Here is a 25,227-nt window from a genome sequence, read left to right as displayed (position 1 = left end):
CTTGTACTTAAGTCAGCATTGTGCCTTTTGTATTTAATTCCGATGCAATTTCTGTGTTTCATTGTCATTAAGAAGATCATAGGGATACAGTAAACCTGATGTGAAGCATCGGAATCTATAACTAGTGTCACAGGAATGGTTCAAAACATAGACTGTAAGAAGAGTCAGTCTTCTTGTACTTAAGTCAGCATTGTGCCTTTTGTATTTAATTCCGATGCAATTTCTGTGTTTCATCGTCAATAAGAAGGTCCAAGGGAGGCAGTAAACCTGAAGTGAAGCATCGCAATCTATAACTAGTGTCACAGAAATGGTTCAAAACATAGACAGTAAAAAGAGGCAGCATTCGTGTACTTAAGTCGGCATTGTGCCTTTTCTATTTAATTCCGATGCAATCTCTGTGTTTCATCGTCAATTAGAAGGTCCAAGGTATACAGTAAACCTGAAGTGAAGCATCGGAATCTATAACTAGTGACACAGGAATGGTTCAAACATAGTCAGTAAGACGAGTCAGTCTTCTTGTCCTTAAGTCGGCATTGTGGCTTTTGTAATTAATTCCGATGCAATTTCTGTGTTTCATCGTCAATAAGAAGGTCCAAGGGAGACAGTAAACCTGGAGTGAAGCACCGGAATCTATAACTAGTGTCACAGGAATGGTTGAAAAACATTGTCAGTAAGAAGCGTCAGTCTGCTTGTACTTAAGTCGGCATTGTTCCTTTTCTATTTAATTCTGATGCAATTTCTGTGTTTCATCGTCAATAAGAAGGTCCAAGGGATACAGTAAGCCTGAAGTGAAGCATCAGAATCTATAACTAGTGTCACAGGAATGGTTCAAAACATAGACTGTAAGAAGAGTCAGTCTTCTTGTACTTAAGTCAGAATTGTGCCTTTTGTATTTAATTCCGAAGCAATTTCTGTGTTTCATTGTCATTAAGAAGATCATAGGGATACAGTAAACCTGATGTGAAGCATCGGAATCTATAACTAGTGTCACAGGAATGGTCAAAACATAGACAGTAAGAAGAGTCAGTCTTCTTGTACTTAAGTCGGTATTGTGCCTTTTGTATTTAATTCCGATGCAATTTCTGTGTTTCATCGTCAATAAGAAGGTCCAAGGGAGACAGTAAACCTGAAGTGAAGCATCGCAATCTGTAGCTAGTGTCACAGAAATGGTTCAAAACATAGACAGTAAAAAGAGGCAGCCTTCTTGTACTTAAGTCGGCATTGTGCCTTTTCTATTTCATTCCGACGCAATATCTGTGTTTCATCGTCAATACGAAGGCCCAAGGGATGCAGTAAACCTGAAGTGAAGCATCAGAATCTATAACTAGTGTCACAGGAATGGTTCAAAAACATAGTCAGTAAGAAGCGTCAGTCTTTTTATACTTATGTCGGCATTGTGCCTTTTCTATTTAATTCTGATGCAATTTCTGTGTTTCATCGTCAATAAGAAGGTCCAAGGGATACAGTAAACCTGAAGTGAAGCATCGGAATCTATAACTAGTGTCACAGGAATGGTTCAAAACATAGACTGTAAGAAGAGTCAGTCTTCTTGTACTTAAGTCTGCATTGTGCCTTTTGTATTTAATTCCGATGCAATTTCTGTGTTTGATCATCAATAAGAAGGTCAGAGGGTTACAGTAAACCTGAAGTGAAGCATCGGAATCTATAACTAGTGTCTCAGGAATGGTTCAAAATATAGACAGTAAGAAGGATCAGTTCTCTTGTACTTAAGTCGGGATTGTGCCTTTTGTATTTAATTCCGATGCAATTTCTGTGTTTCATCATCAATAAGAAGATCATAGGGATACAGTAAACCTGAAGTGAAGCATCGGAATCTATAACTAGTGTCACAAAAATGGTTCAAAACATAGACAGTAAGAAGAGTCAGTCTTCTTGTACTTAAGTCGGTATTGTGCCTTTTGTATTTAATTCCGATGCAATTTCTGTGTTTCATCGTCAATAAGAAGGTCCAAGGGAGACAGTAAACCTGAAGTGAAGCATCGCAATCTATAACTAGTGTCACAGAAATGATTCAAAACATAGACAGTAAAAAGAGGCAGCATTCGTGTACTTAAGTCGGCATTGTGCCTTTTCTATTTAATTCCGATGCAATCTCTGTGTTTCTTCGTCAATTAGAAGGTCCAAGGTATATAGTAAACCTGAAGTGAAGCATCGGAATCTACAACTAGTGACACAGGAATAGTTCAAACATAGTCAGTAAGGCGAGTCAGTCTACTTGTACTTAAGTTGGCATTGTGAGTTTTGTATTTAATTCCGATGCAATTTCTGTGTTTCATCGTCAATAAGAAGGTCCAAGGGAGGCAGTAAACCTGGAGTGAAGCACCGGAATCTATAACTAGTGTCACAGGAATGGTTGAAAAACATTGTCAGTAAGAAGCGTCAGTCTTCTTGTACTTAAGTCGGCATTGTTCCTTTTCTATTTAATTCTGATGCAATTTCTGTGTTTCATCGTCAATAAGAAGGTCCAAGGGATACAGTAAGCCTGAAGTGAAGCATCGGAATCTATAACTAGTGTCACAGGAATGGTTCAAAACATAGACTGTAAGAAGAGTCAGTCTTCTTGTACTTAAGTCAGCATTGTCCCTTTTGTATTTAATTCCGATGCAATTTCTGTGTTTCATTGTCAATAAGAAGATCATAGGGATACAGTAAATCTGATGTGAAGCATCGGAATCTATAACTAGTGTCACAGGAATGGTTCAAAACATAGACAGTAAGAAGAGTCAGTCTTATTGTACATAAGTCTGCATTGTGCCTTTTGTATATAATTCCGATGCAATTTCTGTGTTTGATCATCAATAAGAAGGTCAGAGGGTTACAGTAAACCTGAAGTGAAGCATCGGAATCTATAACTAGTGTCACAGGAATGGTTCAAAACATAGACAGTAAGAAGAGTCAGTCTTCTTGTACTTAAGTCGGTATTGTGCCTTTTGTATTTAATTCCGATGCAAGTTCTGTGTTTCATCGTCAATAAGAAGGTCCAAGGGAGACAGTAAATCTGAAGTGAAGCATCGCAATCTATAACTAGTGTCACAGAAATGATTCAAAACATAGACAGTAAAAAGAGGCAGCATTCGTGTACTTAAGTCGGCATTGTGCCTTTTCTATTTAATTCCGATGCAATCTCTGTGTTTCATCGTCAATTACAAGGTCCAAGGTATACAGTAAACCTGAAGTGAAGCATCGGAATCTATAACTAGTGACACAGGAATGGTTCAAAACATAGACCGTAAGAAGCGTCAGTCTTCTTGTACTTAAGTCGGCATTCTGCCTTTTCTATTTAATTCTGATGCAATTTCTGTGTTTCATCGTCAATAAGAAGGTCCAAAGGAAACAGTAAACCTGGAGTGAAGCACCGGAATCTATAACTAGTGTCACAGGAATGGTTCAAAACATAGACAGTAAGAAGAGTCAGTCTTCTTGTACTTAAGTCAGCATTGTGCCTTTTGTATTTAATTCCGATGCAATTTCTGTGTTTCATTGTCAATAAGAAGATCATAGGGATACAGTAAATCTGATGTGAAGCATCGGAATCTATAACTAGTGTCACAGGAATGGTTCAAAACATAGACAGTAAGAAGAGTCAGTCTTATTGTACTTAAGTCTGCATTGTGCCTGTTGTATTTAATTCCGATGCAATTTCTGTGTTTCATCGTCAATAAGAAGGTCAGAGGGTTACAGTAAACCTGAAGTGAAGCATCGGAATCTATAACTAGTGACACAGGAATGGTTCAAACATAGTCAGTAAGACGAGTCAGTCTTCTTGTACTTAAGTCGGCATTATGCCTTTTGTATTTAATAACGATGCAAATTCTGTGTTTCATCGTCAATAAGAAGGTCCAAATGAGACACTAAACCTTTAGTGAAGCACCGGAATCTATAACTAGTGTCACAGGAATGGTTGAAAAACATTGTCAGTAAGAAGCGTCAGTCTTCTTGTACTTAAGTCGGCATTGTTCCTTTTCTATTTAATTCTGATGCAATTTCTGTGTTTCATCGTCAATAAGAAGGTCCAAGGGATACAGTAAGCCTGAAGTGAAGCATCGGAATCTATAACGAGTGTCACAGGAATGGTTCAAAACATAGACAGTAAGAAGAGTCAGTCTTCTTGTACTTAAGTCAGCATTGTGCCTTTTGTATTTAATTCCGATGCAATTTCTGTGTTTCATTGTCATTAAGAAGATCATAGGGATACAGTAAACCTGATGTGAAGCATCGGAATCTATAACTAGTGTCACAGGAATGGTTCAAAACATAGACTGTAAGAAGAGTCAGTCTTCTTGTACTTAAGTCAGCATTGTGCCTTTTGTATTTAATTCCGATGCAATTTCTGTGTTTCATCGTCAATAAGAAGGTCCAAGGGAGGCAGTAAACCTGAAGTGAAGCATCGCAATCTATAACTAGTGTCACAGAAATGGTTCAAAACATAGACAGTAAAAAGAGGCAGCATTCGTGTACTTAAGTCGGCATTGTGCCTTTTCTATTTAATTCCGATGCAATCTCTGTGTTTCATCGTCAATTAGAAGGTCCAAGGTATACAGTAAACCTGAAGTGAAGCATCGGAATCTATAACTAGTGACACAGGAATGGTTCAAACATAGTCAGTAAGACGAGTCAGTCTTCTTGTCCTTAAGTCGGCATTGTGGCTTTTGTAATTAATTCCGATGCAATTTCTGTGTTTCATCGTCAATAAGAAGGTCCAAGGGAGACAGTAAACCTGGAGTGAAGCACCGGAATCTATAACTAGTGTCACAGGAATGGTTGAAAAACATTGTCAGTAAGAAGCGTCAGTCTGCTTGTACTTAAGCCGGCATTGTTCCTTTTCTATTTAATTCTGATGCAATTTCTGTGTTTCATCGTCAATAAGAAGGTCCAAGGGATACAGTAAGCCTGAAGTGAAGCATCGGAATCTATAACTAGTGTCACAGGAATGGTTCAAAACATAGACTGTAAGAAGAGTCAGTCTTCTTGTACTTAAGTCAGAATTGTGCCTTTTGTATTTAATTCCGAAGCAATTTCTGTGTTTCATTGTCATTAAGAAGATCATAGGGATACAGTAAACCTGATGTGAAGCATCGGAATCTATAACTAGTGTCACAGGAATGGTCAAAACATAGACAGTAAGAAGAGTCAGTCTTCTTGTACTTAAGTCGGTATTGTGCCTTTTGTATTTAATTCCGATGCAATTTCTGTGTTTCATCGTCAATAAGAAGGTCCAAGGGAGACAGTAAACCTGAAGTGAAGCATCGCAATCTGTAGCTAGTGTCACAGAAATGGTTCAAAACATAGACAGTAAAAAGAGGCAGCCTTCTTGTACTTAAGTCGGCATTGTGCCTTTTCTATTTCATTCCGACGCAATATCTGTGTTTCATCGTCAATACGAAGGCCCAAGGGATGCAGTAAACCTGAAGTGAAGCATCAGAATCTATAACTAGTGTCACAGGAATGGTTCAAAAACATAGTCAGTAAGAAGCGTCAGTCTTTTTATACTTATGTCGGCATTGTGCCTTTTCTATTTAATTCTGATGCAATTTCTGTGTTTCATCGTCAATAAGAAGGTCCAAGAGAAACAGTAAACCTGGAGTGAAGCACCGGAATCTATAACTAGTGTCACAGGAATGGTTCAAACATAGACTTTGAGAAGAGTCAGTCTTCTTGTAGTTAAGTCAGCATTGTGCCTTTTGTATTTAATTCCTATGCAATTTCTGTGTTTCATTGTCAATAAGAAGATCATAGGGATACAGTAAATCTGATGTGAAGCATCGGAATCTATAACTAGTGTCACAGGAATGGTTCAAAACATAGACAGTAAGAAGAGTCAGTCTTATTGTACATAAGTCTGCATTGTGCCTTTTGTATTTAATTCCGATGCAATTTCTGTGTTTGAACATCAATAAGAAGGTCAGAGGGTTACAGTAAACCTGAAGTGAAGCATCGGAATCTATAACTAGTGTCACAGGAATGGTTCAAAACATAGACAGTAAGAAGAGTCAGTCTTCTTGTACTTAAGTCGGTATTGTGCCTTTTGTATTTAATTCCGATGCAAGTTCTGTGTTTCATCGTCAATAAGAAGGTCCAAGGGAGACAGTAAACCTGAAGTGAAGCATCGCAATCTATAACTAGTGTCACAGAAATGGTTCAAAGCATAGACAGTAAAAAGAGGCAGCATTCGTGTACTTAAGTCGGCATTGTGCCTTTTCTATTTAATTCCGATGCAATCTCTGTGTTTCATCGTCAATTACAAGGTCCAAGGTATACAGTAAACCTGAAGTGAAGCATCGGAATCTATAACTAGTGTCACAGGAATGGTTGAAAAACATAGTCAGTAAGAGGCGTCAGTCTTCTCGTACTTAAGTCGGCATTGTTCCTTTTCTATTTAATTCTGATGCAATTTCTGTGTTTCATCGTCAATAAGAAGGTCCAAGGGATACAGTAAGCCTGAAGTGAAGCATCGGAATCTATAACTAGTGTCACAGGAATGGTTCAAAACATAGACTGTAAGAAGAGTCAGTCTTCTTGTACTTAAGTCAGCATTGTGCCTTTTGTATTTAATTCCGATGCAATTTCTGTGTTTCATTGTCATTAAGAAGATCATAGGGATACAGTAAACCTGATGTGAAGCATCGGAATCTATAACTAGTGTCACAGGAATGGTTCAAAACATAGACAGTAAGAAGAGTCAGTCTTCTTGTACTTAAGTCGGTATTGTGCCTTTTGTATTTAATTCCGATGCAATTTCTGTGTTTCATCGTCAATAAGAAGGTCCAAGGGAGACAGTAAACCTGAAGAGAAGCATCGCAGTCTGTAACTAGTGTCACAGAAATGGTTCAAAACATAGACAGTAAAAAGAGGCAGCCTTCTTGTACTTAAGTCGGCCTTGTGTCTTTTCTATTTCATTCCGATGCAATATCTGTGTTTCATCGTCAGTAAGAAGGTCCAAGGGATACAGTAAACCTGAAGTGAAGCATCGGAATCTATAACTAGTGTCACAGGAATGGTTCAAAACATAGTCAGTAAGAAGCGTCAGTCTTCTTGTACTTAAGTCGGCATTGTGCCTTTTCTACTTAATTCTGATGCAATTTCTGTGTTTCATCGTCAATAAGAAGGTCTAAGGGAAACAGTAAACCTGGAGTGAAGCACCGGAATCTATAACTAGTGTCACAGGAATGGTTCAAAACATAGACTGTAAGAAGAGTCAGTCTTATTGTACTTAAGTCTGCATTGTGCGTTTTGTATTTAATTCCGATGCAATTTCTGTGTTTCATCGTCAATAAGAAGGTCAGAGGGTTACAGTAAACCTGAAGTGAAGCATCGGAATCTATAACTAGTGTCTCAGGAATGGTTCAAAACATAGACAGTAAGAAGGATCAGTCCTCTTGTACTTAAGTCGGTATTGTGCCTTTTGGATTTAAATCCGATGCAAGTTCTGTGTTTCATCGTCAATAAGAAGGTCCATTGGAGACAGTAAACCTGAAGTGAAGCATCGCAATCTATAACTAGTGTCACAGAAATGGTTCAAAACATAGACAGTAAAAAGAGGCAGCATTCGTGTACTTAAGTCGGCATTGTGCCTTTTCTATTTAATTCCGATGCAATCTCTGTGTTTCATCGTCAATTACAAGGTCCAAGGTATAAGGTAACCCTGAAGTGAAGCATCGGAATCTATAACTAGTGACACAGGAATGGTTCAAACATAGTCAGTAAGAAGAGTCAGTCTTCTTGTACTTAAGTCGGCATTGTGCCTCTTGTATTTAATTCCGATGCAATTTCTGTGTTTCATCGTCAATAAGAAGGTCCAAGGGATACAGTAAACCTGGAGTGAAGCACCGGAATCTAAAACTAGTGTCACAGGAATGGTTGAAAGACATTGTCAGTAAGAAGCGTCAGTCTTCTTGTACTTAAGTCGGCATTGTTCCTTTTCTATTTAATTCTGATGCAATTTCTGTGTTTCATCGTCAATAAGAAGGTCCAAGGGATACAGTAGGCCTGAAGTGAAGCATCGGAATCTATAACTAGTGTCACAGGAATGGTTCAAAACATAGACTGTAAGAAGAGTCAGTCTTCTTGTACTTAAGTCAGCATTGTGCCTTTTGTATTTAATTCTGATGCAATTTCTGTGTTTCATTGTCATTAAGAAGATCATAGGGATACTGTAAACCTGATGTGAAGCATCGGAATCTATAACTAGTGTCACAGGAATGGTTCAATACATAGACAGTAAGAAGAGTCAGTCTTCTTGTACTTAAGTCGGTATTGTGGCTTTTGTATTTAATTCCGATGCAATTTCTGTGTTTCATCGTCAATAAGAAGGTCCAAGGGAGACAGTAAACCTGAAGTGAAGTATCGCAATCTGTAACTAGTGTCACAGAAATGGTTCAAAACATAGACAGGAAAAAGAGGCAGCCTTCTTGTACTTAAGTCGGCATTGTGCCTTTTCTATTTAATTCCGATGCAATCTCTGTGTTTCATCGTCAATTACAAGGTCCAAGGGATACAGTAAACTTGGAGTGTAGCATCGGAATCTATAACTAGTGTCACAGGAATGGTTCAAAACATAGGCAGTAAGAAGAGTCAGTCTTCGTGTACTTATGTCGGCAATTTGCCCTTTGTATTTAATTCCGATGCAATTTCTGTGTTTCATCGTCAATAAGAAGGTCCAAGGAATACAGTAAACCTGGAGTGAAGCATCGGAATCTATAACTAGTGTCAATGGAATGGTACAAAGCATAGACAGTAAGAAGAGTCAGTCTTCTTGTACTGAAGTCGGCATTGTGCCTTTTGTATTTAATTCCGATGCAATTTCTGTGTTTCATCGCCAATAAGAAGGTCAGAGGGATACAGTAAACCTGAAGTGAAGTATCGGAATCTATAGCTAGTGTCACAGGAATGGTTCAAATTATTGTCAGTAAGAAGAGTTAGTCTTCTTGTCCTTATGTCGGCATTGTGCCTTTTGTATTTAATTCCGATGCAATTTCTGTGTTTCATCGTCAATAAGAAGGTCCAAGGGATACAGTAAACCTGGAGAGAAGAATCGGAATATGTAACTACTGTCACAGGAATGGTTCAAAGCATAGACTGTAAGAAGAGTCAGTCTTCTTGTACTTATGTTGGCATTGTGCCTTTTGTATTTAATTCCGATGCTATTTCTGTGTTTCATCGTCAATAAGAAGGTCGAAAGGATACAGTAAACCTGAAGTGAAGCATCGGAATCTATAACTAGTGTCACAGGAATAGTTCAAAAGCATAGTCAGTAGAAAGAGTCCGTCTTCATGTACTTAAATCGGCATTGTGCCTTTTGTATTTAATTCCGATGCAATTTCTGTGTTTCATCGTCAATAAGAAGGACCAAGGGATACAGTAAACCTGAAGTGAAGCATCGGAATCTATAACTAGTGTCACAGGAATGGTTCAAAACATAGACAGTAGGAAGAGTCAGTCTTCTTGTACTTAAGTCGGCATTGTGCCTTTTGTATTTAATTCCGATGCAAATTCTGTGTTTCATCGTCAATAAGAAGGTCAGTGGGATACAGCAAACCTGAAGTGAAGCATCGCAATCTATAACCAGTGTCACAGGAATGGTTCAAAACATAGTCTGTAAGAAGAGTCAGTCTTATTGTACTTAAGTCTGCATTGTGCCTTTTGTATTTAATTCCGATGCTATTTCTGTGTTTCATCATCAATAAGAAGATCATAGGGATACAGTAAACCTGAAGTGAAGCATCGGAATCAATAACTAGTGTCACAGGAATGGTTCAAAACATAGACAGTAAAATGAGGCAGCATTCGTGTACTTAAGTCGGCATTGTGCCTTTTCTATTTAATTCCGATGCAATCTCTGTGTTTCATCGTCAATTACAAGGTCCAAGGTATACAGTAAACCTTAAAAGAAGCATCGGAATCTATAACTAGTGACACAGGAATGGTTCAAACATAGTCAGTAAGAACAGTCAGTCTTCTTGTACTTAAGTCGGCATTGTGCCTTTTGTATTTAATTCCGATGCAATTTCTGTGTTTCATCGTCAATAAGAAGGTCCAAGGGAAACAGTTAACCGGGAGTGAAGCAACGGAATCTATAACTAGTGTCACAGGAATGGTTGAAAAACATAGTCAGTAAGAAGACTCAGTCTTCTTGTTCTTAAGTCGGCATTGTTCCTTTTCTATTTAATTCTGATGCAATTTCTGTGTTTCATCGTCAATAAGAAGGTCCAAGGGATACAGTAAGCCTGAAGTGAAGCATCGGAATCTATAACTAGTGTCACAGGAATGGTTCAAAACATAGACTGTAAGAAGAGTCAGTCTTCTTGTACTTAAGTCAGCATTGTGCCTTTTGTATTTAATTCCGATGCAATTTCTGTGTTTCATTGTCATTAAGAAGATCATAGGGATACAGTAAACCTGATGTGAAGCATCGGAATCTATAACTAGTGTCACAGGAATGGTTCAAAACATAGACAGTAAGAAGAGTCAGTCTTCTTGTACTTAAGTTGGTATTGTGCCTTTTGTATTTAATTCCGATGCAATTTCTGTGTTTCATCGTCAATAAGAAGGTCCAAGGGAGACAGTAAACCTGAAGTGAAGCATCGCAATCTGTAACTAGTGTCACAGAAATGGTTCAAAACATAGACAGTAAAAAGAGGCAGCATTCTTGTACTTAAGTCGGCATTGTGCCTTTTCTATTTCATTCCGATGCAATATCTGTGTTTCATCGTCAATAAGAAGGTCCAAGGGATAAAGTAAACCTGAAGTGAAGTATCGGAATCTATAACTAGTGTCACAGGAATGGTTCAAAAACATAGTCAGTAAGAAGCGTCAGTCTTCTTGTACTTAAGTTGGTATTGTGCCTTTTCTATTTAATTCTGATGCAATTTTTGTGTTTCATCGTCAATAAGAAAGTCCAAGGGAAACAGTAAACCTGGAGTGAAGCACCGGAATCTATAACTAGTGTCACAGGAATGGTTCAAAACATAGACTGTAAGAAGAGTCAGTCTTCGTGTACTTAAGTCAGCATTGTGCCTTTTGTATTTAATTCCGATGCAATTTCTGTGTTTCATTGTCAATAAGAAGATCATAAACATACAGTAAATCTGATGTGAAGCATCGGAATCTATAACTAGTGTCACAGGAATGGTTCAAAACATAGACAGTAAGAAGAGTCAGTCTTATTGTACATAAGTCTGCATTGTGCCTTTTGTATTTAATTCCGATGCAATTTCTGTGTTTCATCGTCAATAAGAAGGTCAGAGTGTTACAGTAAACCTGAAGTGAAGCATCGGAACCTATAACTAGTGTCTCAGGATTGGTTCAAAACATAGACAGTTAGAAGGATCAGTCCTCTTGTACTTAAGTCGGGATTGTGCCTTTTGTATTTAATTCCGATGCAATTTCTGTGTTTCATCGTCAATAAGAAGATCATAGGGATACAGTAAACCTGAAGTGAAGCATCGGAATCTATAACTAGTGTCACAGGAATGGTTCAAAACATAGACAGTAAGAAGAGTCAGTCTTCTTGTACTTAAGTCAGTATTGTGCCTTTTGTATTTAATTCCGATGCAAGTTCTGTGTTTCATCGTCAATAAGAAGGTCCAGGGGAGACAGTAAACCTGAAGTGAAGCATTGCAATCTATAACTAGTGTCACAGAAATGGTTCAAAACATAGACGGTAAAAAGAGGCAGCATTCGTGTACTTAAGTCGGCATTGTGCCTTTTCTATTTAATTCCGATGCAATCTCTGTGTTTCATCGTCAATTACAAGGTCCAAGGTATACAGTAAACCTGAAGTGAAGCATCGGAATCTATAACTAGTGACACAGGAATGGTTCAAACATAGTCAGTAAGAGGAGTCAGTCTTCTTGTACTTAAGTCGGCATTGTGCCTTTTGTATTTAATTCCGATGCAATTTCTGTGTTTCATCGTCAATAAGAAGGTCCAAGGGAAACAGTAAACCTGGAGTGAAGCACCGGAATCTATAACTAGTGTCACAGGAATGGTTGAAAAACATAGTCAGTAAGAAGCGTCAGTCTTCTTGTACTTAAGTCGGCATTGTTCCTTTTCTATTTAATTCTGATGATTTCTGTGTTTCATCGTCAATAAGAAGGTCCAAGGGATACAGTAAGCCTGAAGTGAAGCATCGGAATCTATAACTAGTGTCACAGGAATGGTTCAAAACATAGACTGTAAGAAGAGTCAGTCTTCTTGTACTTAAGTCAGCATTGTGCCTTTTGTATTTAATTCCGATGCAATTTCTGTGGTTCATTGTCATTAAGAAGATCATAGGGATACAGTAAACCTGATGTGAAGCATCGGAATCTATAACTAGTGTCACAGGAATGGTTCAAAACATAGACAGTAAGAAGAGTCAGTCTTCTTGTACTTAAGTCGGTATTGTGCCTTTTGTATTTAATTACGATGCAATTTCTGTGTTTCATCGTCAATAAGAAGGTCCAAGGGAGACAGTAAACCTGAAGTGAAGTATCGCAATCTGTAACTAGTGTCACAGAAATGGTTCAAAACATAGACAGTAAAAAGAGGCAGCCTTCTTGTACTGAAGTCGGCATTGTGCCTTTTCTATTTCATTCCGATGCAATAACTGTGTTTCATCGTCGATAAGAAGGTCCAAGGGATACAGTAAACCTGAAGTGAAGCATCGGAATCTATAACTAGTGTCATAGGAATGGTTCAAAATCATAGTCAGTAAGAAGCGTCAGTCTTCTTCTACTTAAGTAGGCATTGTTCCTTTTCTATTTAATTCTGATGCAATTTCTGTGTTTCTTCGTCAATAAGAAGGTCCAAGGGATACAGTAAGCCTGAAGTGAAGCATCGGAATCTATAACTAGTGTCACAGGAATGGTTCAAAACATAGACTGTAAGAAGAGTCAGTCTTCTTGTACTTAAGTCAGCATTGTGCCTTTTGTATTTAATTCCGATGCAATTTCTGTGTTTCATTGTCATTAAGAAGATCATAGGGATACAGTAAACCTGATGTGAAGCATCGGAATCTATAACTAGTGTCACAGGAATGGTTCAAAACATAGACAGTAAGAAGAGTCAGTCTTCTTGTACTTAAGTCGGTATTGTGCCTTTTGTATTTAATTCCGATGCAATTTCTGTGTTTCATCGTCAATAAGAAGGTCCAAGGGAGACAGTAAACCTGAAGTGAAGCATCGCAATCTGTAACTAGTGTCACAGAAATGGTTCAAAACATAGACAGTAAAAAGAGGCAGCATTCTTGTACTTAAGTCGGCATTGTGCCTTTTCTATTTCATTCCGATGCAATATCTGTGTTTCATCGTCAATAAGAAGGTCCAAGGGATACAGTAAACCTGAAGTGAAATATCGGAATCTATAACTAGTGTCACAGAAATGGTTCAAAAACATAGTCAGTAAGAAGCGTCAGTCTTCTTGTATTTAAGTCGGCGTTGTGCCTTTTCTATTTAATTCTGATGCAATTTCTGTGTTTCATCGTCAATAACAAGGTCCAAGGGAAACAGTAAACCTGGAGTGAAGCACCGGAATCTATAACTAGTGTCACAGGAATGGTTCAAAACATAGACTGTAAGAAGAGTCAGTCTTCTTGTACTTAAGTCAGCATTGTGCCTTTTGTATTTAATTCCGATGCAATTTCTGTGTTTCATTGTCAATAAGAAGATCATAGGGATACAGTAAATCTGATGTGAAGCATCGGAATCTATAACTAGTGTCACAGGAATGGTTCAAAACATAGACAGTAAGAAGAGTCAGTCTTATTGTACATAAGTCTGCATTGTGCCTTTTGTATTTAATTCCGATGCAATTTCTGTGTTTCATCGTCAATAAGAAGGTCAGAGTGTTACAGTAAACCTGAAGTGAAGCATCGGAATCTATAACTAGTGTCTCAGGAATGGTTCAAAACATAGACAGTTAGAAGGATCAGTCCTATTGTACTTAAGTCGGGATTGTGCCTTTTGTATTTAATTCCGATGCAATTTCTGTGTTTCATCGTCAATAAGAAGATCATAGGGATACAGTAAACCTGAAGTGAAGCATCGGAATCTATAACTAGTGTCACAGGAATGGTTCAAAACATAGACAGTAAGAAGAGTCAGTCTTCTTGTACTTAAGTCAGTATTGTGCCTTTTGTATTTAATTCCGATGCAAGTTCTGTGTTTCATCGTCAATAAGAAGGTCCAGGGGAGACAGTAAACCTGAAGTGAAGCATTGCAATCTATAACTAGTGTCACAGAAATGGTTCAAAACATAGACGGTAAAAAGAGGCAGCATTCGTGTACTTAAGTCGGCATTGTGCCTTATCTATTTAATTCCGATGCAATCTCTGTGTTTCATCGTCAATTACAAGGTCCAAGGTATACAGTAAACCTGAAGTGAAGCATCGGAATCTATAACTAGTGACACAGGAATGGTTCAAACATAGTCAGTAAGAGGAGTCAGTCTTCTTGTACTTAAGTCGGCATTGTGCCTTTTGTATTTAATTCCGATGCAATTTCTGTGTTTCATCGTCAATAAGAAGGTCCAAGGGAAACAGTAAACCTGGAGTGAAGCACCGGAATCTATAACTAGTGTCACAGGAATGGTTGAAAAACATAGTCAGTAAGAAGCGTCAGTCTTCTTGTACTTAAGTCGGCATTGTTCCTTTTCTATTTAATTCTGATGATTTCTGTGTTTCATCGTCAATAAGAAGGTCCAAGGGATACAGTAAGCCTGAAGTGAAGCATCGGAATCTATAACTAGTGTCACAGGAATGGTTCAAAACATAGACTGTAAGAAGAGTCAGTCTTCTTGTACTTAAGTCAGCATTGTGCCTTTTGTATTTAATTCCGATGCAATTTCTGTGGTTCATTGTCATTAAGAAGATCATAGGGATACAGTAAACCTGATGTGAAGCATCGGAATCTATAACTAGTGTCACAGGAATGGTTCAAAACATAGACAGTAAGAAGAGTCAGTCTTCTTGTACTTAAGTCGGTATTGTGCCTTTTGTATTTAATTACGATGCAATTTCTGTGTTTCATCGTCAATAAGAAGGTCCAAGGGAGACAGTAAACCTGAAGTGAAGTATCGCAATCTGTAACTAGTGTCACAGAAATGGTTCAAAACATAGACAGTAAAAAGAGGCAGCCTTCTTGTACTTAAGTCGGCATTGTGCCTTTTCTATTTCATTCCGATGCAATAACTGTGTTTCATCGTCGATAAGAAGGTCCAAGGGATACAGTAAACCTGAAGTGAAGCATCGGAATCTATAACTAGTGTCATAGGAATGGTTCAAAATCATAGTCAGTAAGAAGCGTCAGTCTTCTTCTACTTAAGTAGGCATTGTTCCTTTTCTATTTAATTCTGATGCAATTTCTGTGTTTCTTCGTCAATAAGAAGGTCCAAGGGATACAGTAAGCCTGAAGTGAAGCATCGGAATCTATAACTAGTGTCACAGGAATGGTTCAAAACATAGACTGTAAGAAGAGTCAGTCTTCTTGTACTTAAGTCAGCATTGTGCCTTTTGTATTTAATTCCGATGCAATTTCTGTGTTTCATTGTCATTAAGAAGATCATAGGGATACAGTAAACCTGATGTGAAGCATCGGAATCTATAACTAGTGTCACAGGAATGGTTCAAAACATAGACAGTAAGAAGAGTCAGTCTTCTTGTACTTAAGTCGGTATTGTGCCTTTTGTATTTAATTCCGATGCAATTTCTGTGTTTCATCGTCAATAAGAAGGTCCAAGGGAGACAGTAAACCTGAAGTGAAGCATCGCAATCTGTAACTAGTGTCACAGAAATGGTTCAAAACATAGACAGTAAAAAGAGGCAGCATTCTTGTACTTAAGTCGGCATTGTGCCTTTTCTATTTCATTCCGATGCAATATCTGTGTTTCATCGTCAATAAGAAGGTCCAGGGGAGACAGTAAACCTGAAGTGAAGCATCGCAATCTATAACTAGTGTCACAGAAATGGTTCAAAACATAGACAGTAAAAAGAGGCAGCATTCGTGTACTTAAGTCGGCATTGTGCCTTTTCTATTTAATTCCGATGCAATCTCTGTGTTTCATCGTCAATTACAAGGTCCAAGGTATACAGTAAACCTGAAGTGAAGCATCGGAATCTATAACTAGTGACACAGGAATGGTTCAAACATAGTCAGTAAGAAGAGTCAGTCTTCTTGTACTTAAGTCGGCATTGTGCCTTTTGTATTTAATTCCGATGCAATTTCTGTGTTTCATCGTCAATTAGAAGGTCCAAGGGAAACAGTAAACCTGGAGTGAAGCACCGGAATCTATAACTAGTGTCACAGGAATGGTTGAAAAACATAGTCTGTAAGAAGCGTCAGTCTTCTTGTACTTAAGTCGGCATTGTTCCTTTTCTATTTAATTCTGATGCAATTTCTGTCTTTCATCGTCAATAAGAAGGTCCAAGGGATACAGTAAGCCTGAAGTGAAGCATCGGAATCTATAACTAGTGTCACAGGAATGGTTCAAAACATAGACTGTAAGAAGAGTCAGTCTTCTTGTACTTAAGTCAGCATTGTGCCTTTTGTATTTAATTCCGATGCAATTTCTGTGGTTCATTGTCATTAAGAAGATCATAGGGATACAGTAAACCTGATGTGAAGCATCGGAATCTATAACTAGTGTCACAGGAATGGTTCAAAACATAGACAGTAAGAAGAGTCAGTCTTCTTGTACTTAAGTCGGTATTGTGCCTTTTGTATTTAATTACGATGCAATTTCTGTGTTTCATCGTCAATAAGAAGGTCCAAGGGAGACAGTAAACCTGAAGTGAAGTATCGCAATCTGTAACTAGTGTCACAGAAATGGTTCAAAACATAGACAGTAAAAAGAGGCAGCCTTCTTGTACTTAAGTCGGCATTGTGCCTTTTCTATTTCATTCCGATGCAATAACTGTGTTTCATCGTCAATAAGAAGGTCCAAGGGATACAGTAAACCTGAAGTGAAGCATCGGAATCTATAACTAGTGTCACAGGAATGGTTCAAAATCAGAGTCAGTAAGAAGCGTCAGTCTTCTTGTACTTAAGTCGGCATTGTGCCTTTTCTATTTAATTCTGATGCAATTTCTGTGTTTCATCGTCAATAAGAAGGTCCAAGGGAAACAGTAAACCTGGAGTGAAGCACCGGAATCTATAACTAGTGTCATAGGAATGGTTCAAAACATTGACAGTAGGAAGAGTCAGTCCTCTTGTACTTAAGTCGGCATAGTGCCTTTTGTATTTATCTCCGATGCAATTTCTGTGTTTCATCGTCAATAAGAAGGTCAGAGGGATACAGTAAACCTGGAGTGAAGCACCGGAATCTATAACTAGTGTCACAGGAATAGTTCAAAATATAGACAGTAAGAAGAGTTAGTCTTCTTGTACTTAAGTCGGCATTGTGCCTTTTGTATTTAATTCCGATGCAATTTCTGTGTTTCATCGTCAATAAGAAGGTCAGAGGGATACAGTAAACCTGGAGTGAAGCACCGGAATCTATAACTAGTGTCATAGGAATGGTTCACAACATTGACAGTAGGAAGAGTCAGTCCTCTTGTACTTAAGTCGGCATTGTGCCTTTTCAATTTAATTCCGATGCAATTTCTGTGTTTCATTGTCAATAAGAAGGTCCAAGGGATACAGTAAACCTGGAGTGAAGCATCGGAATCTATAACTAGTGTCACAGGAATAGTTCAAAATATAGACAGTAAGAAGAGTTAGTCTTCTTGTACTTAAGTCGGCATTGTGCCTTTTGTATTTAATTCGGATGCAATTTCTGTGTTTCATCGTCAATACGAAGGTCAGAGGGATACAGTAAACCTGAAGTGAAGCATCGGAATCTATAGCTAGTGTCACAGGAATGGTTCAAAACATTGTCAGTAAGAAGAGTTAGCCTCCTTGTCCTTAAGTCGGCATTGTGCTTTTTGTATTTAATTCCGATGCAATTTCTGTGTTTCATCGTCAATAAAAAGGTCCAAGGGATACAGTAAACCTGGAGTGAAAAATCGGAATGTGTAACTAGTGTCACAGGAATGGTTCAAAGCATAGACTGTAAGAGGAGTCAGTCTTCTTGTACTTAAGTCGGCATTGTGCCTTTTGTATGTAATTCCGATGCAATTTCTGTGTTTCATCGTCACGAAGAAGGTCCAAGGGATACAGTAAACCTGAAGTGAAGCATCGGAATCTATAACTAGTGTCACAGGAATGGTTCAAAGCATAGTCAGTAGAAAGAGTCGGTCTTCATGTACTTAAATCGGCATTGTGCCTTTTTTATTTAATTCCGATGCAAATGCTGTGTTTCATCGTCAATAAGAAGGTCAGAGGGATACAGGAAACCTGAAGTGAAGCATCGCAATCTATAACTACTGTCACAGGAGTGTTTCAAAACATAGTCTGTAAGAAGAGTCAGTCTTCTTGTACTTAAGTCTGCATTGTGGGTTTTATATTTAACTCCGATGCAATTTCTGTGTTTCATCATCAATAAGAAGGTCAGAGGGTTACAGTAAACCTGAAGTGAAGCATCGGAATCTATAACTAGTGTCTCAGGAATGGTTCAAAACATAGACGTTAAGAAGGATCTGTCCTCTTGTACTTAAGTCGGCTTTGTGCCTTTTGTATTTAATTCCGATGCAATTTGTGTGTTTCATCGTCAATAAGAAGATCAGAGGGATACAGTAAACCTGAAGTGAAGCATCGGAATCTATAACTAGTGTCACAGGAATGGTTCAATATAAAGGCAGTAAGAAAAGTCAGTCGTCTTGTACTTAAGTCGGCATTGTGTCTTTACTATTTAATTCCGATGCAATTTCTGTGTTTCATCGTCAATAAGAAGGTCAGAGGGATACAGTAAACCAGAAGTAAAGCATCCGAATCCATAACTAGTGTCACAGGAATGGTTCAAAACATAGTCAGTAAAAAGAGTCAGTCTTCTTGTCCTTAAGTCGGCATTGTGCCTTTTGTACTTAATTCCGATGCAATTCTGTGTTTCATCGTCAATAAGAAGGTCAGAGGGGTACAGTAAACCTGAAGTGAAGCATCAAAATCTATAACCAGTGTCACAGGAATGGTTCAAAACATAGTCAGTAAGAAGAGTCAGTCTATTTGTACTTAAGTCGGCATTGTGCCTTTTGTGTTTAATTCCGATGCAATTTCTGTGTTTCATCGTCAATAAGAAGGTCCACGGGATACAGTAAGCCTGAAGTGAAGCATCGGAATCTATAACTAGTGTCACAGGAATGGTTCAAAACATAGACAGTAAGAAGAGTCAGTCTTCTTGTACTTAAGTCGGCATTGTGCCTTTTGTATTTAATTCCGATGCAATTTCTGTGATTCATCGTCAATAAGAAGATCAGAGAGATACAGTAAACCTGAAGTGAAGCATCGGAATCTATAACTAGTGTCACAGGAATGGTTCAAAACATAGACAGTAAGAAGAGTCAGTCTTCTTGTACTTAAGTCGGTATTGTGCCTTTTGTATTTAATTCCGATGCAATTTCTGTGTTTCATCGTCAATAAGAAGGTCCAAGGGAGACAGTAAACCTGAAGTGGAGCATCGGAATCTATAACTAGTGTCACAGAAATGGTTCAAAACATAGAGAGTAAGAAGAGTCAGTCTTCTTGTACTTAAGTCGTCATTGTGCCTTTTCTACTTAATTCCGATGCAATTTCTGTATTTCATCGTCAATTAGAAAGTCCAAGGTATACAGTAAACCTGAAGTGAAGCATCGGAATCTATAACTAGTGACACAGGAATGGTTCAAGACATAGTCAGTAAGAAACGTCAGTCTTCGTGTACTTAAGTCGGCATTTTGCCCTTTGTATTTAATTCCGATGCAATTTCTGTGTTTCATCGTCAATAAGAAGGTCCAAGGGACACAGTAACCTTGAAGTGAAGCATCGGAATCTGTGACTAGTGTCACCGGAATGGTTCAAAACATATTCAGTAAGAAGAGTCAGTCTTCTTGTACTTAAGTCGGCATTGTGCCTTTTGTATTTAATTCCGATGCAATTTCTGTGTTTCATCGTCATTAAGAAGGACCAAGGGATACAGTAAACCTGGAGTGGAGAATCGGAATGTGTAACTACTGTCACAGGAATGGTTCAAAGCATAGACAGTAAGAAGAGTCAGTCTTCGTGTACTTAAGTCGGCATTTTGACCTTTGTATTTAATTGCGATGCAATTTCTGTGTTTCATCGTCAATAAGAAGGTCCAAGGGATACAGTAACCCTGAAGTGAAGCATCGGAATCTATGACTAGTTTCACCGGAATTGTTCAAAACATAGTCAGTAAGAAGAGTCAGTCTTCTTGTACTTAAGTCGGCATTGTGCTTTTGTATTTAATTCCGATGCAAGTTCTGTGTTTCATCGTCAATAAGAAGGACCAAGGGATACAGTAAACCTGGAGTGAAGAATCGGAATGTGTAACTACTGTCACAGGAATGGTTCAAAGCATAGACAGTAAGAAGAGTCAGTCTTCTTGTACTTAAGTCGGCATTGTGCCTTTTGTATTTAATCCCGATGCACTTTCTGTGTTTCATCGTCAATAAGCAGGTCCAAGGGATACAGTAAACCTGAAGTGAAGCATCGGAATCTATAACTAGTGTCACAGGAATGGTTCAAAACATAAATAGTAAAAAGAGGCAGACTTCTTGTACTTAAGTCGGCATTGTGCCTTTTCTAATTAATACCGATGCAATCTCTGTGTTTCATCGTCAATTATAAGGTCCAAGGTATACAATAAACCTGAAGTGAAGCATCGGAATCTATAACTAGTGACACAGGAATGTTTCAAACATACTCAGTAAGAAGAGTCAGTCTTCTTGTACTTAAGTCGCATTGTGCCTTTTGTATTTAATTCCGATGCAATTTCTGTGTTTCATCGTCAATATGAAGGTTTAAGGGATACAGTAAACCTGAAGTGAAGCATCGGAATCTATAACTAGTGTCACGAGAATGGTTCAAAACATAGTCAGTAAGAAGATTCACTCTTCCTGTACTTAAGTCGGCATTGTGCCCTTTCTATTTCATTCCGATGCAATATCTGTGTTTCATCGTCAATAAGAAGGTCCAAGGGAAACAGTAAACGTGGAGTGAAGCATCGGAATCTATAACTAGTGTCACAGGAATGGTTCAAAAACATAGTCAGTAAGAAGCGTCAGTCTTCTTGTACTTAAGTCGGCATTGTGCCTTTTCTATTTAATTCCGATGCAATTTCTGTGTTTCATCGTTAATAAGAAGGTCCAAGGGATACAGTAAACCTGTAGTGAAACATCGGAATCTATAACTAGTGTCAATGGAATGGTTCAAAGCATAGACAGTAATAAGAGTCAGACTTCTTGTACTTAAGTCGGCATTGTGCCTTTTGTATTTAATTCCGATGCAATTTCTGTGTTTCATCGCCAATACGAAGGTCAGAGGGATACAGTAAACCTGAAGTGAAGCATCGGAATCTATAGCTAGTGTCACATGAATGGTTCAAAACATTGTCAGGAAGAAGAGTTAGCCTTCTCGTCCTTAGGTCGGCATTGTGCTTTTTGTATTTACTTCCGATGCAATTTCTGTGTTTCATCGTCAATAAAAGGGTCCAAGGCATACAGTAAACCTGGAGTGAAGAATCGGAATGTGTAACTAGTGTCACAGGAATGGTTCAAAGCATAGACTGTAAGAGGAGTCAGTCTTCTTGTACTTAAGTCGGCATTGTGCGATTTGTATTTAATTCCGATACAATTTCTGTGTTTCATCGTCACGAAGAAGGTCCAAGGGATACAGTAAACCTGAAGTGAAGCATCGGAATCTATAACTAGTGTCACAGGAATGGTTCAAAACATAGTCAGTAGAAAGAGTCGGTCTTCATGTACTTAAATCGGCATTGTGCCTTTTGTATTTAATTCCGATGCAATTTCTGTGTTTCATCGTCAATAAGAAGGTCCAAGGGATACAGTAAACCTGAAGTGAAGCATTGCAATCTATAACTAGTGTCACAGAAATGGTTCAAAACATAGACGGTAAAAAGAGGCAGCATTCGTGTACTTAAGTCGGCATTGTGCCTTTTCTATTTAATTCCGATGCAATCTCTGTGTTTCATCGTCAATTACAAGGTCCAAGGTATACAGTAAACCTGAAGTGAAGCATCGGAATCTATAACTAGTGACACAGGAATGGTTCAAACATAGTCAGTAAGAGGAGTCAGTCTTCTTGTACTTAAGTCGGCATTGTGCCTTTTGTATTTAATTCCGATGCAATTTCTGTGTTTCATCGTCAATAAGAAGGTCCAAGGGAAACAGTAAACCTGGAGTGAAGCACCGGAATCTATAACTAGTGTCACAGGAATGGTTGAAAAACATAGTCAGTAAGAAGCGTCAGTCTTCTTGTACTTAAGTCGGCATTGTTCCTTTTCTATTTAATTCTGATGATTTCTGTGTTTCATCGTCAATAAGAAGGTCCAAGGGATACAGTAAGCCTGAAGTGAAGCATCGGAATCTATAACTAGTGTCACAGGAATGGTTCAAAACATAGACTGTAAGAAGAGTCAGTCTTCTTGTACTTAAGTCAGCATTGTGCCTTTTGTATTTAATTCCGATGCAATTTCTGTGGTTCATTGTCATTAAGAAGATCATAGGGATACAGTAAACCTGATGTGAAGCATCGGAATCTATAACTAGTGTCACAGGAATGGTTCAAAACATAGACAGTAAGAAGAGTCAGTCTTCTTGTACTTAAGTCGGTATTGTGCCTTTTGTATTTAATTACGATGCAATTTCTGTGTTTCATCGTCAATAAGAAGGTCCAAGGGAGACAGTAAACCTGAAGTGAAGTATCGCAATCTGTAACTAGTGTCACAGAAATGGTTCAAAACATAGACAGTAAAAAGAGGCAGCCTTCTTGTACTTAAGTCGGCATTGTGCCTTTTCTATTTCATTCCGATGCAATAACTGTGTTTCATCGTCGATAAGAAGGTCCAAGGGATACAGTAAACCTGAAGTGAAGCATCGGAATCTATAACTAGTGTCATAGGAATGGTTCAAAATCATAGTCAGTAAGAAGCGTCAGTCTTCTTCTACTTAAGTAGGCATTGTTCCTTTTCTATTTAATTCTGATGCAATTTCTGTCTTTCATCGTCAATAAGAAGGTCCAAGGGATACAGTAAGCCTGAAGTGAAGCATCGGAATCTATAACTAGTGTCACAGGAATGGTTCAAAACATAGACTGTAAGAAGAGTCAGTCTTCTTGTACTTAAGTCAGCATTGTGCCTTTTGTATTTAATTCCGATGCAATTTCTGTGGTTCATTGTCATTAAGAAGATCATAGGGATACAGTAAACCTGATGTGAAGCATCGGAATCTATAACTAGTGTCACAGGAATGGTTCAAAACATAGACAGTAAGAAGAGTCAGTCTTCTTGTACTTAAGTCGGTATTGTGCCTTTTGTATTTAATTACGATGCAATTTCTGTGTTTCATCGTCAATAAGAAGGTCCAAGGGAGACAGTAAACCTGAAGTGAAGTATCGCAATCTGTAACTAGTGTCACAGAAATGGTTCAAAACATAGACAGTAAAAAGAGGCAGCCTTCTTGTACTTAAGTCGGCATTGTGCCTTTTCTATTTCATTCCGATGCAATAACTGTGTTTCATCGTCAATAAGAAGGTCCAAGGGATACAGTAAACCTGAAGTGAAGCATCGGAATCTATAACTAGTGTCACAGGAATGGTTCAAAATCAGAGTCAGTAAGAAGCGTCAGTCTTCTTGTACTTAAGTCGGCATTGTGCCTTTTCTATTTAATTCTGATGCAATTTCTGTGTTTCATCGTCAATAAGAAGGTCCAAGGGAAACAGTAAACCTGGAGTGAAGCACCGGAATCTATAACTAGTGTCATAGGAATGGTTCAAAACATTGACAGTAGGAAGAGTCAGTCCTCTTGTACTTAAGTCGGCATAGTGCCTTTTGTATTTATCTCCGATGCAATTTCTGTGTTTCATCGTCAATAAGAAGGTCAGAGGGATACAGTAAACCTGGAGTGAAGCACCGGAATCTATAACTAGTGTCACAGGAATAGTTCAAAATATAGACAGTAAGAAGAGTTAGTCTTCTTGTACTTAAGTCGGCATTGTGCCTTTTGTATTTAATTCCGATGCAATTTCTGTGTTTCATCGTCAATAAGAAGGTCAGAGGGATACAGTAAACCTGGAGTGAAGCACCGGAATCTATAACTAGTGTCATAGGAATGGTTCACAACATTGACAGTAGGAAGAGTCAGTCCTCTTGTACTTAAGTCGGCATTGTGCCTTTTCAATTTAATTCCGATGCAATTTCTGTGTTTCATTGTCAATAAGAAGGTCCAAGGGATACAGTAAACCTGGAGTGAAGCATCGGAATCTATAACTAGTGTCACAGGAATAGTTCAAAATATAGACAGTAAGAAGAGTTAGTCTTCTTGTACTTAAGTCGGCATTGTGCCTTTTGTATTTAATTCGGATGCAATTTCTGTGTTTCATCGTCAATACGAAGGTCAGAGGGATACAGTAAACCTGAAGTGAAGCATCGGAATCTATAGCTAGTGTCACAGGAATGGTTCAAAACATTGTCAGTAAGAAGAGTTAGCCTCCTTGTCCTTAAGTCGGCATTGTGCTTTTTGTATTTAATTCCGATGCAATTTCTGTGTTTCATCGTCAATAAAAAGGTCCAAGGGATACAGTAAACCTGGAGTGAAAAATCGGAATGTGTAACTAGTGTCACAGGAATGGTTCAAAGCATAGACTGTAAGAGGAGTCAGTCTTCTTGTACTTAAGTCGGCATTGTGCCTTTTGTATGTAATTCCGATGCAATTTCTGTGTTTCATCGTCACGAAGAAGGTCCAAGGGATACAGTAAACCTGAAGTGAAGCATCGGAATCTATAACTAGTGTCACAGGAATGGTTCAAAGCATAGTCAGTAGAAAGAGTCGGTCTTCATGTACTTAAATCGGCATTGTGCCTTTTTTATTTAATTCCGATGCAAATGCTGTGTTTCATCGTCAATAAGAAGGTCAGAGGGATACAGGAAACCTGAAGTGAAGCATCGCAATCTATAACTACTGTCACAGGAGTGTTTCAAAACATAGTCTGTAAGAAGAGTCAGTCTTCTTGTACTTAAGTCTGCATTGTGGGTTTTATATTTAACTCCGATGCAATTTCTGTGTTTCATCATCAATAAGAAGGTCAGAGGGTTACAGTAAACCTGAAGTGAAGCATCGGAATC

Source organism: Schistocerca serialis, unplaced genomic scaffold (genome assembly GCF_023864345.2).
Source record: "Schistocerca serialis cubense isolate TAMUIC-IGC-003099 unplaced genomic scaffold, iqSchSeri2.2 HiC_scaffold_1363, whole genome shotgun sequence".
Lineage (NCBI taxonomy): Eukaryota > Metazoa > Arthropoda > Insecta > Orthoptera > Acrididae > Schistocerca > Schistocerca serialis.
Note: the sequence above shows the minus strand (reverse complement) of the source record.